This window comes from Salvelinus sp. IW2-2015, linkage group LG4q.1:29 (assembly GCF_002910315.2).
Source record: "Salvelinus sp. IW2-2015 linkage group LG4q.1:29, ASM291031v2, whole genome shotgun sequence".
Taxonomy (NCBI): domain Eukaryota; kingdom Metazoa; phylum Chordata; class Actinopteri; order Salmoniformes; family Salmonidae; genus Salvelinus; species Salvelinus sp. IW2-2015.
Genome location: NC_036842.1, coordinates 57,231,469 through 57,247,450, shown reverse-complemented (window position 1 = coordinate 57,247,450; position 15,982 = coordinate 57,231,469). Strand labels below are relative to the sequence as shown.

The window sequence follows — 15,982 nt, the reverse complement described above, 5'->3', positions numbered from 1 at the left end:
ACAGTAGCGAGGCTATACACAGTAGCGAGGCTATACACAGTAGCGAGGCTATACACAGTAGCGAGGCTATACACAGTAGCGAGTCTATAACAGTAGCGAGGCTATACACAGTAGCGAGGCTATACACAGTAGCGAGGCTATTCACAGTAGCGAGGCTATATACAGGCACCGGTTAGTCGGGCTGATTGAGGCAGTATGTACATGAATGTATAGTTAAAGTGACTATGCATATATGATAAACAGAGACTAGCAGTATCGTAATAAAGCCCACTACTGTATCGAGACTAGCAGTATCGCCCTCAAGGACTGGAGTTGTCCACCCCTGCCCTAGACCCACTTCAATTTGCTTACCGCCCCAATAGGTTTACAGACGATCCAACCGCCATCACACTGCACACTGCTTTATCCCATCTGGACAAGAGGAATACCTATGTAAGAATGCTGTTAATTGACTATAGCTCAGACATTCAACACATAGTACCCCTCCAACCTCATACATTAACTTGAGGCCTCCGGATCTCTAACCCCACCCTGTGCAATTGGGTCGGATCCTTGATGGGCCGCCCCCAGGCGGTGAATATGTAGGAAACAACACCTCCACTTCGCTGATCCTCAACACTGGGCGCCCACAAGGGTTGCGTCTCTGCACCTCCTGTATCCTTCACCCATGACTTGCGTGCCATGCATGCCTACAACTCAATGATCAAATTCACAAACAGTAGGGCTTTATTACCAACAACTAGCGAGCAGCCTACAGGAGGAGTGAAGGCACTCGAGTGTCGGTGTCAGGAAACACAACCTCTATCACTTAAAGTCAACAACAACAAAGAGATTATCATGGACTTCAGGAAACAGCAGAAGGAGAAGTAAGTATTGGGGTGGCCATCAACAAACCTGACCTCAATCCATAGAAAATGTGGAAATGCGTGTGCGAGCAAGGAGCCTACAAACCTGACTTAGTTACACAGCTCTGTCAGAGAATGGGCAAAGTCACCCAACTATACTGTGGGAAGCTTGTGGAAGGCTACCCAAAACGTTTGACCAAGTTAAACAATTTAAAGGCAATGCTACCAAATCTAACTTGAGTGTATGTAAACTTCTGACGCACTGGGAATGTGATGAAAGAAATAAAGCTGAAATAAATCATTCTCTCTACTATTATTCTGACATTTCACATTCTTAAAATAAAGTGGTGATCGTAACTGACCTAAGACAGGGATTTTTTACTAAGATTAAATGTCAGGAATTGTGAAAAAACTGGAGTTTAAATGTATTTGGCTAAGGTGTATGTAAACATCCGACTTCAACTGTACAGTCGTGGCAAAAGATTTGAGATGACACAAATATAAATTTTCACAAGGTGTGCTGCCTCAGTTTGTATGATGCAATTTGCATATACTCCAGAATGTTATGAAAGAGTGATCAGATGAATTGCAATTAATTGCAAAGTCCCTCTTTGCCATGCAAATGAACTGAATCCCCAAAAAACATTTCACTGCATTTCAGCCCTGCCACAAAAGGACCAGCTGAAATCATGTTCAGTGATTCTCTCATTAACACAGGTGTGAGTGTTGACGAGGACAAGGCTGGAGATCACTCTGTCATATGCTGATTGAGTTTGAATAATAGACGGAAGCTTCAAAAGGAGGGTGTGCTTGGAATCATTGTTCTTCCTCTGTCAACCATGTTCACCTGCAAGGAAACACGTGCGTCATATTGCTTTGCACAAAAGGGACTTCACAGGCAAGGATATTGCTGCCAGTAAGATTGCACCTAAATCAACCTTTATCACGATCATCAGAAACTTCAAGGAGAGCCGGTTCAAATGTTGTGAAGAAGGCTTCAGGCGCGCCCAAGAAAGTCCAGCAAGCGCCAGGACCGTCTCCTAAAGTTGATTCAGCTGCCGGGATCGGGCACCACCAGTCCAGCTTGCTCAGGAATGACAGCAGGCAGGTGTGAGTGCATCTGCACGCACAGTGAGGCGAAGACATTTGGAGGATGGCTGGTGTCAAGAAGGGCAGCAGAGAGAGCCACTTCTCTCCAGGAAAAACATCAGGAGCAGAACTGATATTCTGCAAAAGGTACAGGGATTGAACTGTTTGAGGACTGACTGGGTAAAGTAATTTCTCTGATGAATCCCTTTCCGATTGTTTGGGCATCCGAAAAAAAGCTTGTCTGGAGAAGACAAGGTGAGCGCTACCAATCAGTCCTGTGTCATTCCAACAGTAAAGCATCCTGACACCTATTCATGTGTGGGCGTTGCTTCTCAGCCAAGGGAGTGGGCTCACTCACAATTTTGCCTAAGAATACAGCCATGAATAAAGAATGGTACCAAACACATCCTCCGAGAGCAACTTCTCCCAACCATCCAGGAAACGTTTGGTGACGAACAATGCCTTTTCCAGCATGATGGAGCACCTTGCATAAGGCAAAAGTGACAACTAAGTGGCTCGGGAACAGAACATCAATATTTTGGGTCCATAACCAGGAAACTCCCCAGACCTTTATCTCATTGAGAACTTGTCTCACCTCTCCTCAAGAGGTGGTGGACACAAATTCTGACAAACTCCACATTGATTATGCAAGAATGGGCTGCCATCAGTCAGGATATGGCCCAGAAGTTGATCAACAGCATGTCAGTGCGGATTGCAGAGGTCTTGAAAAAGAAGGGTCAACACTACAAATATTGACTAGAGGTTAGATACCCGAAATGGCCGATTAAATTAGGGCCGATTTCAATTTTCATAACAATCGTGAAATCGTTTTTTTTGGACACCGATTTGGGCCAATTTATTTAACTAGGCAAGTCAGTTAAGAACACATTCTTATTTTCAATGATGGCCTAGGAACGGTGGGTTAACTGCCTTGTTCAGGGCAGAACGACAGATTTTTACCTTGTCAGCTCGGGATTCAATCTTGCAACCTTACGGTTAACTAGTCCAACGCTCTAACCACCTGATTACATTGCACTCCACGAGGAGCCTGCCTGTTAAGCGAATGCAGTAAGAAGCCAAGGTAAGTTGCTAGCTAGCATTAAACTTATCTTATAAAAAACAATCAATCAATCATAATCACTAGTTAACTACACATGGTTGATGATATTACTAGTTTATCTAGCGTGTCCTGCGTTGCATATAATCGATGCGGTGGCATTCGCGAAAAAGGACTGTCGTTGCTCCAACGTGTACCTAACCATAAACATCAATGCCTTTCTAAAATCAATACACAGAAGTATGTATTTTTAAACCTGCATATTTAGCTAAAAGAATCCAGGTTAGCAGGCAATATTAACCAGGTGAAATTATATCACTTCTCTTGCGTTCAATGCACGCAGAGTCATGGTATATGCAACAGTTTGGGACGCCTGGCTCATTGCGATCTAATTTGCCGCAATTTTACGTAATTATGACATAACATTGAAGGTTGTGCAATGTAACAGGAATATTTAGACTTATGGATGCCACCCGTTAGATAAAATACGGAACGGTTCCGTATTTCACTGAAAGAATAAACGTTTTGTTTTCGAGATGATAGTTTCCCCGGATTCGACCATATTAATGACCTAAGGCTCGTATTTCTGTGGTTTATTATTTATAATAAGTCTATGATTTGATAGAGCAGTCTGACTGAGCGATGGTAGGCAGCACAGGCTCGTAAGCATTCATTCAAACAGCACTTTCGTGCGTTTTGCCAGCAGCTATTCTCAATGCTTCAAGATTGCGCTGTTTATGCCTATCAAACTCCCGAGATTAGGCTGGTGTAACCGATGTGAAAAGGGCTAGCTAGTTAGCGGGGTGCGCGCTAATAGCGTTTCAAACGTCACTCGCTCTGAGACTTGGAGTATGTGTTCCCCTTGCTCTGCATGGGTAACGCTGCTTCGAGGTGGCTGTTGTCGATGTGTTCTGGTTCGGCCCAGGTAGGACGAGGAGAGGGACGGACGCTTACTGTACACTGGCAATACTAAAGTGCCTATAAGGTATATGAAATTCAAATCGAATAGAGAGAAATAATCCTATAATTCCTATAATATACTACAACCTAAAACTTCTTACCTGGGAATATTGAAGACTCATGTTAAAAAGGAACCACCAGCTTTCATATGTTTCTCATGTTCTGAGTAAGGAACTTAAACGTTAGCTTTCTTACATGGCACATATTGCAACTTTTACTTTCTTCTCCAACACTTTGTTTTTGCATTATTTAAACCAAATTGAACATGTTTTATTATTTATTTGAGGCTAAATTGATTTTATTGATGTATTATATAAAGTTAAAATAAGTGTTCATTCAGTATTGTTGTAATTGTCATTATTACAAATAAATTTAAAAAAGCGTCCGATTAATCGGTATCGGCTTTTTTGGTCCTCCAATAATCGGTATCGGCGTTGAAAAATCATAATCGGTCGACCTCTAATATTGACTCTTTGCATCGACTTCATGTTATTGTCAATAAAGGTCTTTGACACTTATGAAATGCTTGTAATTATACTTCAGTATTCCATAGTAACATCTGACAAAAATATCTAAAGACACTGAAGCAGCAAACTTTGTGGAAATTAATATTTGTGTCATTCTCAAAACTTTTGGCCATGACTGTACATATTAACAATTTGGTACCTTGTAGGTATTATGAGATATTTCTCTTTCCAATATTTTGAATATAAGGTACAATCATCAGTGTTAGTAATCAAGTTTTCAAGAATACAGAAATATAGCCGGTATGATGCATTTCGCTTCATATGATTCCCTACAAAGAAAAACGGAGCAACTACGCCAACAGTGAAACTGTGAAAAATGGCATTCGTTTTTTTGCTAGCCAGCCAAATATGTTGTAGTGATAATGCACTGACGTATCATTTTATTATTAAGTCATTTTTATTCATATCAACCATGACCACTGATTTGACCTACAGTATGACCCCTAAATGCAGATACTGCATAATGTCTTTGTATGATCTATATGGGTAATGCAAAGGCAAAGTGCAGTATCTACAATCTAAATGTGTTTATTCAACTTTCTTGTTGTTTTTCTGTTTGATTGAAACTTTTGATTGAAATTTCCAACTGTGTTCCAACAGTATCGTGGTTTTATGTTTTCATCTTTTCAATGTTGTATTGTAGTCACCCTCAATAAAAAAAAATCACCATCAGGTAAGTACTATTTCATCACGCCGAATGTTTATACTTCAAAAAAAGATATACTTTGTGCAGTATCTACAATCTAAATGTGTTTGTCCAACTTTCCTGTTGTTTTTCTGTTTGACTTTGTATGGTCATTTATTTGACTTAATTAATGGGATACTTTGGGATTTTGGTAATCTACTTCCCCAGAGTCAGATGAACTCGTGTATACCATTTTTATGTCTCTATGTCCAATATGAAGGAAGTTAGAGGTTGTTTTGATTGCGAGCTAATGCTAACTAGTGTTAGCACAATGACTGGAAGTCTATGGGTATCTGCTAGCATGCTAGTTAACAAGGTCCTTCAAACTGAACGCAGAGACATAAAAATGGTATCCACAAGTTCATCTGACTCATTGCAAAAATCCCAAAGTATCCCTTTCAGGTTCATAGGTCAAATCAGTGGTCATGGTTGTAATGAAAAAAAATAAAGGTGAAATCAGTTACTGACACAGACATTGTGGCATAGCAGCAAGATCAGAATGCTGTGAACCAAGAGGTTGTGAGTTCAAATCTTAGGAAAGGTCATGTTGAATAAAAATGACTGTATAACTAAACATATACAATGTACATAAGTTGAAAACTATGTATATTAAAAGCACTGTGTGTGTATCATTATAATACATTTATGTTTGCAGGGCATTACCTGTGAAAATCCACATGTGAAAAGTCATGTGAAACGTCAAGTGTTCCAAAAACACATGATTTCTCATGTGCAAAACATGTGGAAATGTCACGTGAAATCATATGATTTTCCACATGTGAAATCATGTGGTTTTTCCGCAAAGGCTCTGTCTGCTTGCAGCATCTGGTGGACACCTGCAACAGTGCAAGTCACTGGAGAGAAAGAGAGAGAGAGAGAGAGAAAGAAAGAGAGGCTAATGTGTGTGGATATGGCTGGTTTTGATATGTGCATAGGAGGCAAGTTCCGAACTTCATTCAGAGGGAGCTGGTTTGGCCAGCTCAGTACTTCATTCAGAGAGAGAGAAAACTGGTTCTAGAGCCATCTGATGTTTAATATGAGGGCACATTATGAGACAGCACTGTGAATCTCTGTGAACATTCTTCTTATTAATCTTTTACCTGTATTGCTTCATTCAAGTCCATTTCATCTGGACTTCTTGCCACCCTCTGTAACACTGAAAAACAAAAACACACACATCGTGAAATACAGTATCTAACCACAGCACAAAGGTCTTTGAACACAACAGTCAACGCTAACAATCCATTGGACGTAATACAACGGCACAATGTGACAAGATATTTTCCCTTCATAACAAAGCACTATGCTCCATACTGCGGGCCAGTTCATTATGCAATAGCAAACCAAAGAAGCGCTTTCAAATGGTATCAGATACTCACGCGCTCTTTCATTTAACAGGGCTAACAGCTCCAAGTGAACCCGATCACAAAGGGAGAGACGCTCACTGACACCACAGCAATTAGGCCTACAGCTAATCTTACAGGGCACTTAGGACATCTTTAACAGCCGTCAGGGCACCAGGGTTGATGTGTCCTGGTCTCTCGTGGCCCGTGGGGCAGCAGGGTGGCTGTTTTATGGCCGTGAGGGTGCAGGGTTGATTGTTAACGCAGAGAAAGTGATCCCTGGAGTCAGGCCACTAAATCTGCTCCGTCCCTGTAACCATGGCAGCAGACAGGTAGTGTCTGGGTCACAGGGCAAACATTGCCAGCCTCGAGCGGTCTGCCGTTCGTTAATAAAACTCTAGCTCAGTGTGAACGAGGGCGCAGAAGCACACACACAAACAGACACAGCATGTGCACACACGCACACCCGTCTCGGGTGACTGGTGCCAGCTGACCTGAGGACAAATATTAATATACAGGGGAACAGGCTTCCATTAATCAACGACAGCTGATTCATAAGGTTAGATGCCCATTTGAGGTCATAGACTCTTTGTATTACTACATGTATATTCCATGTTTTACAACATGTACATATACAGCATGTGTTTGTCCCTGGTTCATTTGGGAAGATCCTGACAAGAAATAAGTGGAACGGTGTAATGGAACATTGGTTGACAACATGAAAGCTGTGATGCCAGACAATGACACAGCTACAGTTAAAAAATGACGTGTTATCTGGAAGTAATAGATCACATTATACAAAGCAAATAGGTTTTCATCAACTTTGCATGCTAAGTATTCTTCAGTGTGCTGGACTGAGCCGTGGTCTGTCTGTCTGCCCCACGAGAGACAGACATACGCCCGTGATTGTCTCTGCCCTTCTCTCCCTTCGCCTCGCCTCGCCACCACTCTGTCTTCAGTTGCTATGAGACAGGCCAGCTCAAGCCAAGGCCTCCAGAATTCATTATTAAAGGAACAAAAGCCAAAGCAGTGGACAAAGCCGTCCAGACCAACCCAAACCAGCTCCCACTTAACACACACATCACACTTCACTGTGCTCTCTGACTGACTGACTGACTAATATACAACTGGACAATTCAAGGCCTTACTTTTCTCCTTTTGAAAATAAATATGCCCAGTAATATACAGAGACACATCTCATAAATGACCACTATGAGAAGTCAATAGAGGGAGAATTCTGCACTTATTTCAATAACCTCTAAGAGGCCTCCTATGGATATCACTTTGTCTCTTGCTGCTTAGAAGCCAGCACCTTTTCAGCTCAGCTGGTTCTAAGATCAATTACTTCCTTATAACACAGTATAAATGACATGGCTGATTTAGGAAAAAGTACACCATGCAAAAGATCACCCAATTTCATTCATAATCCAGAGTCTGTTCCCTACGTGATATTACTCTAATAAAACTAACAAATGTAATAGTTTAGCTCTAACACAGCACAGTAAGACTGAACAGCAAATCTACCATTCTTTTTTACAAAATCACCTGTATTTCTGGCTTCTAGCCTCCTCACACAAGTTCTGTCTGGCGCCAAATGTCATTAAAAAAACACATTGTCTTTGCCCTGAACCAATCACATCTGAATCTGCATCCGTTTCTGTCCAAAGGAAGTGAGGCAAGCTAATGAAAACCCTCCCTCCTCCTCCAGGTCTCCAGACCTGCTCACTCACATGACAATCACTGTCTATGAAATGCCAGCAGAGAGGCAATCAGTCATTGTAATTAGTCTGCTTGCCATCCCTGTTGTGTCATAATTCAGACTGGGCTGGGAGGCTGAGAGGCTGGAAGGCTGGGAGGCTGGAAGGCTGGGAGGCTAGGGCTGGAGGCTGGCTGGGAGACACAGTGAGACACTAAAGACCCAGCCGTTGCTGACTGGGTCCACCACTGCCTCATCTAAACCCCAACACAGGCCACTCCCTCTCTCCCCTTTCTCTCTCTCTCCTTTCTTCAGTCTTCTCCCTTGTCTCTTCTCCTCTCTCAGGGGGGGAGACAGCAAAATGATTTGTGTGGTGGGAGAGGGGACTGACTCCCTCTCCCTTTCTCTCCCTCCCTCCCTCCCTCCCTCCCTCACCCTTCTTACACTTTCTTTTTCTTCTTCACTGCACTGCAGACATTTGTTTTCCAAACTGCTTGACTGATAAGTGCATGAGCAGCCGATAAACTCAAGGTTCTTTCTGAAATCAAAGGCAACATCTTTAGTGTGGAAATTCACTTACCATAAAGAAAGATCTGAACCAAAACCAACACCACGTATTAAACATGTAATGTCCATTTTACCAACATTTAAATCCTTTTAAAAAAGGGGTGTTCTTCAAACTGCCTCTTAAACGCAAACTGACTAATTCTCCCTGGGCGCTGGATGGATGCAGACTCGGAGAACCAGCTCAGTTCCCCTTGGAATTCAGAGATAAACAGGAAGCTATGGCAGCATTCTACTGAGATTTATTTTATTTGCTTAAAGGACGTGGTTTGCCTGCTGTATCTTTAAAGGACCTGAAGTTTTCTTGGCAGTAAAACGAAGAACTGTGAGTTCAGCCAAAATAGACAATAAAGCAGAATGGAGAAACATGCCAAATTGCTGGGGCAATTCAGTCCAGAGGCTCATTTTTCCAAAATGATTCACACTGGAAAGAAAAGCATTTCCCTGTCCTCAGATGAACTTAGTGTGCTCTCACTCCCCCCTCTCTCCCTTTCTCTCCCTCCCTCTCTCTCCCTCTCCTTCTCTCTGGCGCCATACAAGGAAACGTGTGGGGGCGGAGGAGAGGTGTATGCGGCACACACACACACACACACCACACACACACACACCACCACAAACACACACACACCACCACACACCACACACACACACCACACACACACCACACCCACACACAACACACACACACACACACACACACAGAGAGACAGAGGAAAGCCTTCACTGCAGATTATTTGCTCGCTGCAGAATTAGGTCATGCACATAAAGGCCTGAAACACAGACACACAGATAAACATGCACTACTTTGAAAGGCCATTTTCAAAGTCATCGGAAAATCACATGGAAACCCAGCAAGAAAAGCACACACAGTAAAAACCATGCCAACGTAACGCGAACGGCCATTTCTAAGCACCCAGTACTGTCAGTAAAGTAACTAGTCATACTGTATGTGCTGAGCTTGGACTTTTCACATGTATTTGACTTGGACATTACACAACACAGAGACAGATGACTTTAGGAAAGGAGAGTGGGCTACACAGAGGATGTGCCCCACCAGTCAGCTATGGTCAATAGTCTGAGTCTGGTCTACGGGTTAGTCTGGCAGAACACATCATTCACCAGCTCTCTCTCTCTCTCTCTCTCTCTCTCTCTGTCTGTCTGTCCCTGTTCTCCACTGAATGATGACAGTCAATAGTCAATTGTAGCAGGGTCAACGACCCTCAAAGCCGCATCACACTTGTCATTTCCTAGGTGAGCCAGGGCAGCAGCAGCAATGAAAATAGGTTGAATGTGACTTAGTGGAAATGATGTGACATGGCTGTGAAAGTTAAATACCAAAGCAGAAATACATATCTCAATATCTCACACAGCAAAAGTTATTTACATTAGTCAGCCATCAACTCAATGAAATTCAGTGACTGGTAATTGTTTGGTAACACTTGTCTTGACTGGGAGTGTACAGCCTCAGTTGATGAGTGAGGTCAACGTTAATGAGAGCGCACTGCAATGCCGGCTAATACATGTCAAACCTCAGGAACTATCAATTGAAAATAAGAATCTGCCAGAGCTTTTCCCAAGCTAAATGAGGATCATGAGAAGAGTGCACGATGTATGTGTAAAAATTGACAGTTTAGATTAGATTGTTTCCCTTTGCGATTTGTGTGTGTTTGTTAATATTGCTATTATTATGTCTTCAGCAATATTCTCAGGACAGAAATCCCAATGCGGCTTCCCTCCCCTTCCCAACCTCGCCACGGCCTTGCTGGAAGGAGGTAACAGGGGAGAACAAGTCGTTCGTACACAGACCAGAAGTTTACTGTTACACTCCCCTATGTATTTATTTGGACAGCGAAGCTACAACTCTATACTCCAGCATTTTGGATTTGAGATCAAATGTTTTCTATGAGGCGACAGTACAGAATGTCACCTTTTCTTTAAGGGTGTTCTGTTTTCTTACGTATCTGTTTTACCATTTAGAAATAAATGCACTTCATGTTTCTAGGCCCTCCATTTGAAGGTGTCATAAGGATAATCATGAATGAATCATGAATGAATCGTGAATAATTATGAGTGAGAAAGTTACAGAGGCATAAATGTCCCCAAAACATGCTAACCTCTCACCATTCCCAATAACAGGGGAGGCTAGGGGGGATGTGACATTTATGCCTCCCTTCATTATTCTTGATTCATTCATGATTATCCGCAATAATAGTAGTATCCACATTAATGTATAAGTGTTCAGAAACATATTCTATTCTTATTTAGAATAAAAGTGACTCCAAAATGACAATACATTATTTACCATTCATTTTTATAGGGCACAAAATAATCTGAAACACAACCGAAACAAATTGCAAATGCATCCAAAAGGTTTGTAGTCACAAGCCTGATGTGGTCATTGCGTGCTAGGAATATGGGCCCAAATAGGTTCTATCGCGAGTGGCGCAACGATCTAAGGCACTGCATCTCAGTGCTAGAGGCGTCACTACAGACCCTAGTTCGATTCCAGCCTGTATCACAACTGTAAATAACAATTTGTTCTTAACTGACTTGCCTAGCAAAATAAAGGCWAAATAAAAAAATACTGACCTTTTGACTAAATTTAATACACTATAAGTGAATTCGTCACAAAACTTATGACACCTTCAAATGGTAAATGGTAAAACAGATATGTATGAAAATACCCTCAAATAAAAGGTGATATTCTGTATTGTCGCCTCATACAAAACATCCAAAATGGTGGAGTATAGAGCCATACTCCACTGTCCAAATAAATACGTAGGGGAGTGTATGTGTTAAGGCTTTCTTAGAAAGAGGTCTGGCTGTGTGATTGTAGGAAACATGCCATATATTTTAAGATTATTCCACATCTACCAATGCACACCTGGCCATATGTGACACTGTTATATGACACGTTTCTATCCCATCTTGAAGGCCCTCTCTAGTTTGACAAAGGTACACCAAGTATACCTGTACTGTATATCAAACCTGTATACTGTACTTCAGTCAGAGGAATGGTCAAGGCCAAGTTGCAGGCTCTTCTAGCGTTGTATTTTGTCATATGAGCTTCATTCAATGAACTACTAAGTACATGTAATAAACACATAATTACAGTAGCCTTGAACATTCTAAATGCACGCCTCAAACTTTTGAGCACACAGCATACAGCTACCTCAGGATATTGTGTTTGGTTACACAACATATACTGTACTACTGACTGTTTACAACATGAACTACCAGAGAAGGAACAGCAGAGAAGGAACAGAGAAGGAACAGAGAAGGAACAGKWTGAAGATTTCCAATGTTGCCATATTCTTTTCCTATAGGCCTAATATACTAAGGAAATTAGTCAGGGAAACACAAAAATGTATTGTAAACAATTATAAGCTACATTAACTGCCTATTTTTCAATACAAATGGCTAAAATTGTAAACAGTCAGAAGCATGGACAGTCAGAATCATGGACACTAATATTGAAGCAAGACATCAACAACTAAAGAATCACAGTCCAATGCATAATATTAAAGTATAGGCTATTTTCGACAAGAGGCTATTCTCATAATGTAATACATTATAATAGGCTGGCCTACATTACAATATAACTGACTTGCCTAGTTAAATAAAGGCTAAATAAAAAAAGAACATTATTTTAAATAAGGAGAGAACGCTATTCCACCTCAATCATATTTAAACCTTTAGTTTCAGCACCAAAGATCTAGGCCTACATATTGCAACACTGTATTTCCTACATTTACAACACTGTATTTAAAAAACCATATACATAAAACAATGTATAAACCTTAGGCTATGTCAATAGCAAACATGCAAAAGTATATCAGTGTCCAATGGCAAGGGAAACACAAAACCTACCATTTGTCCGTTGTTGTTTTCAGGTCTCCCATCTGACTTCCATATGTAAAAGGACCTGAATTAAAACCCAATAAAACATTTCAAGCACACCATTTTACTTGTAGTTTTGCTTTGTGTGATTTTTCGCGCGTGTAGAGCACTGTACAGAAAGGAAACCGACGCCGACGATATAGAACCTTTGAAGAGGACGGGGTTTTAATCCCGGGGAAAGCTTCTCATCTGTTTTTGCCATCCCGATTCGTGTTCACTAGCGTGATAGCCACGAGCTGTGCATCATGCACCGGCTAGCAAAACGGAACCATAGGCTGAAACTGCGGTAGTCACTGCACACAGTCACACATAATAATAAAAAGTAACGTTTGAACATCACTAGGCGACCAATGGAGAGGTGTGATAGCCTATCTGAGCATGATCATGTCCGGCTCTCGGGAATGAAAAGGACAGTTATGTATTACACATGTTGATCCATAGAAATAGAGTAGGCTGACAGAAACCCCCAGTAGACAAACGTTGACGTCAGGTGCATTTTATGTGCTGAATGAAAGGTGAAAATAGTTTTCTGTATGTCGAAAATACATGTTTATACGTCTTTTACGGAAGTCGAAAATACGTATTTTCAGGACATTGAAATAAGATGCATTTAAGGTGCTGAATGAAAGGTGAAAATACGTGTTTCCCGGATGTTGAAAATACGTAATTTACAGACGTTGAAAATATGTATTTTTCAGTCATTGATTGTATGGCCAAATTTCAACTGCTATACATTCTTAATGACGTAAGCATTGTATCACACGTTGTTCAAGCCTCTTAATATAGGAAAGAAGAACTGTAGATTACAGTGTAGTATATAATTTATAACATGCACATCCAGCTTTATCAAAAGCTTTAAAACTAGCAGCAACTATGTTTAAAGGAGTCCAACCAACCGCTTTAACCAACAAACCACTTTAATCACAATAAAATTCTCAGAAATGGTTACAGATTTTTTTACTTGCTATGACTGTGATACATTTTGTTTATCTATCTTAGCTGAATGCACTGACTCGGCATAGAGCGTCTGCTGAATGACCAAAATGTAAATGTTAAAACAAACACTTGTAAAGCATGCTGGGTATTAGTTTAATGAGCTCCACCCCCAAACAAGTACACATTTGGTGGTAAGGACTAGATCCAAAGCTCACAAGTTTGAACATCACAGTACAGTACAGCACGGTTTAATGCGTTAGAGCACAGTAGAGCACTGTATGGTAAAAGACAGTAGCGTTGTATTCATAAGAGTTCAGTAGAGTAAAGTACAGTACAGTGAAGTACAGTATAGTTTAATTCAGTAGAGTACAGTACAGTTTAGTTCAGTATAGTATATTTGAGTAAGGTAGGGTACAATACAGTACACTATACTTTATTTTATTTTTCTACTTTTACTTCACTACATACCTAAAGAAAATAATGTACTCTTTACTCCATATATTTTCCCTAGCACCCAAAAGTACTTGTTACATTTTGAATGCTTAGCAGGACAGGAAAATTATCCTATTCACACACTTATCAAGAGAACATCCCCAGTCATCCCCTGCCTCTGATCTGGCAGACTCACTAAACACGTGCTTCATTTGTAAATGATGTCGGAGTGTTGGAGCATACCTCTAGCTATCTGTAAATAGATCAAAACAAGAAAATGGTGCTGTCTGGTTTGCTTAATATAAGGAATTTTAATTGATTTATACGTGTATGAAACATTTTGTGATATTATATATTCTGAAATGGGAAAAAATGGGAAATAAGAATTACCCCCCAAGTCCAGGAACGTTTACAAACCGAACAAGCATTATTGGAATGATGAATTAAGGTATCTATGGTCAGTAATGCACAAGGCTGAGTACTTATTTTTACAGTGTAAAGATAGGAATACAAGAGTGTAGGAAGGAGTTTAAGAAAAAAAAAAGACTGTGCCTTTTGAAACTGAGATATCAGAGAGGGCAGTTATTACACCTTGAGGAGATACAGACAATAAATCCGCAACAGTTTTGGAGCCAAATAAACAAGTTAGGACCAAAACGACATTCCAATGGAAGTCAGGGAAGAGCAGGGGGGGGCTGAACTCTGATATTACACAGGTACTTAAGGAGTGGGAGAAGGGGTTTGCTAGTTTGTTCTTAGGTAATGAAAATGTGACATATTTTGAGGAAGAATTTTATATAGACTTATGTTCCCTAAGAACTAAAATGGAAAATACAACGTTAGAACCCTCTTATATATGTAACCAGTACTAAAATGAGGAGCTGTCTGTGGCAGAAGTTAAGAAGGTGATTGATGCTGCAGAAAATGGGAAAGCGTTTGGCATTGATGAACTGCCTAATGAGGTTTAAAAATCCCCTAAATTAATTGACGTCCCATATGATTTGCTCCAAATGTGTTTTGAGTATAGTATACAGCCATCCACTTGGTATAAGTCTATAATGAATCCCATTCCCAAATCTTCAAAAAATGACTAGAGAGTGCCACTGAACTATAAATTTATAAATTATATTCATCCATCCTCAACAATAGGCTAGTTACATTTTTGGAGGACCAAAACATTCTGGTGGAAGAACAAAATGTTTTTCATAAATCCAGAGCCTGTATAGATCATATCTTCTCGGTCTGTACAATAATCAGAAATAGATTACATGAAGAGAAGCCTACTTTTGCATGTTTCATTGATTTCCAGAAAGTTTTTGATTTTGTAAATAGAGATCTTTTAGCCTATATTTTGTTAAGGACAGGGTTTGATGGGAAATTTTATCAAGCAATCCACTCTTTACAAAGTACCAATTGCTTGTGTGCGTGTTAATGAATATTATACAGATTGGTTTCCCACGCCCTCGGGTGTAAAACAAGGAGACGCATTATCACAGACTCTGTTGGCTTTGTTTGTTAATAATGACTTGGCAAAATAAAGTAAATAGTTAAATATTGGAGTAAGATATGATGATGAAATGCTAAGTATCCTTTTACATGCTGATGATATTATTTTGACGGCAGAAACTGAACAAGACCTGCAGAACATGTTATTATGTGCTGTCAGTTGGTGTAAAAGATGGAGACTCACGATCAACCAGACTAAAACACGGATAATGCATTTTAGAAAAGCAGCTACTAAGAGAAGTGTTTTTCAGTTTTGTTTTGGTGAAGACATTCTTGAGTTTACTAGCATTTATAAATATTTGGGTCTTTCTATTGATTAACATATTACCTTTCTATATGGAACATCTGCCCTGGCTGACTCAGCAAGTAGAGCTCTTGGGGTAGTTATAGGAGAAACAAAAACACTCAAAGATACTGGTTACGCTACATATTCCAGACAGTA

General features: G+C 40.4%; 1 long non-coding RNA gene across 2 annotated transcripts in view; it reads right to left on the bottom strand.

The window, feature by feature from the left end:
- The window catches only part of LOC111962220 (uncharacterized), a 37,407-nt gene extending 24,373 nt beyond the window's left edge, over nucleotides 1–13,034 (bottom strand). The window contains exons 1-3 of one of the 2 annotated variants that reach the window (XR_011476518.1): nucleotides 12,637–13,034; nucleotides 6,264–6,319; nucleotides 5,827–6,017 (exon numbers count right to left, since the gene is read on the bottom strand). This is a non-coding gene — a long non-coding RNA (uncharacterized lncRNA). Of the gene's footprint in view, nucleotides 1–5,826; nucleotides 6,018–6,263; nucleotides 6,320–6,542; nucleotides 6,758–12,636 lie in introns of those variants that run through there. The other variant, XR_011476516.1, reaches the window with a different exon arrangement.
- Nucleotides 13,035–15,982: the final 2,948 nt, after the last annotated feature.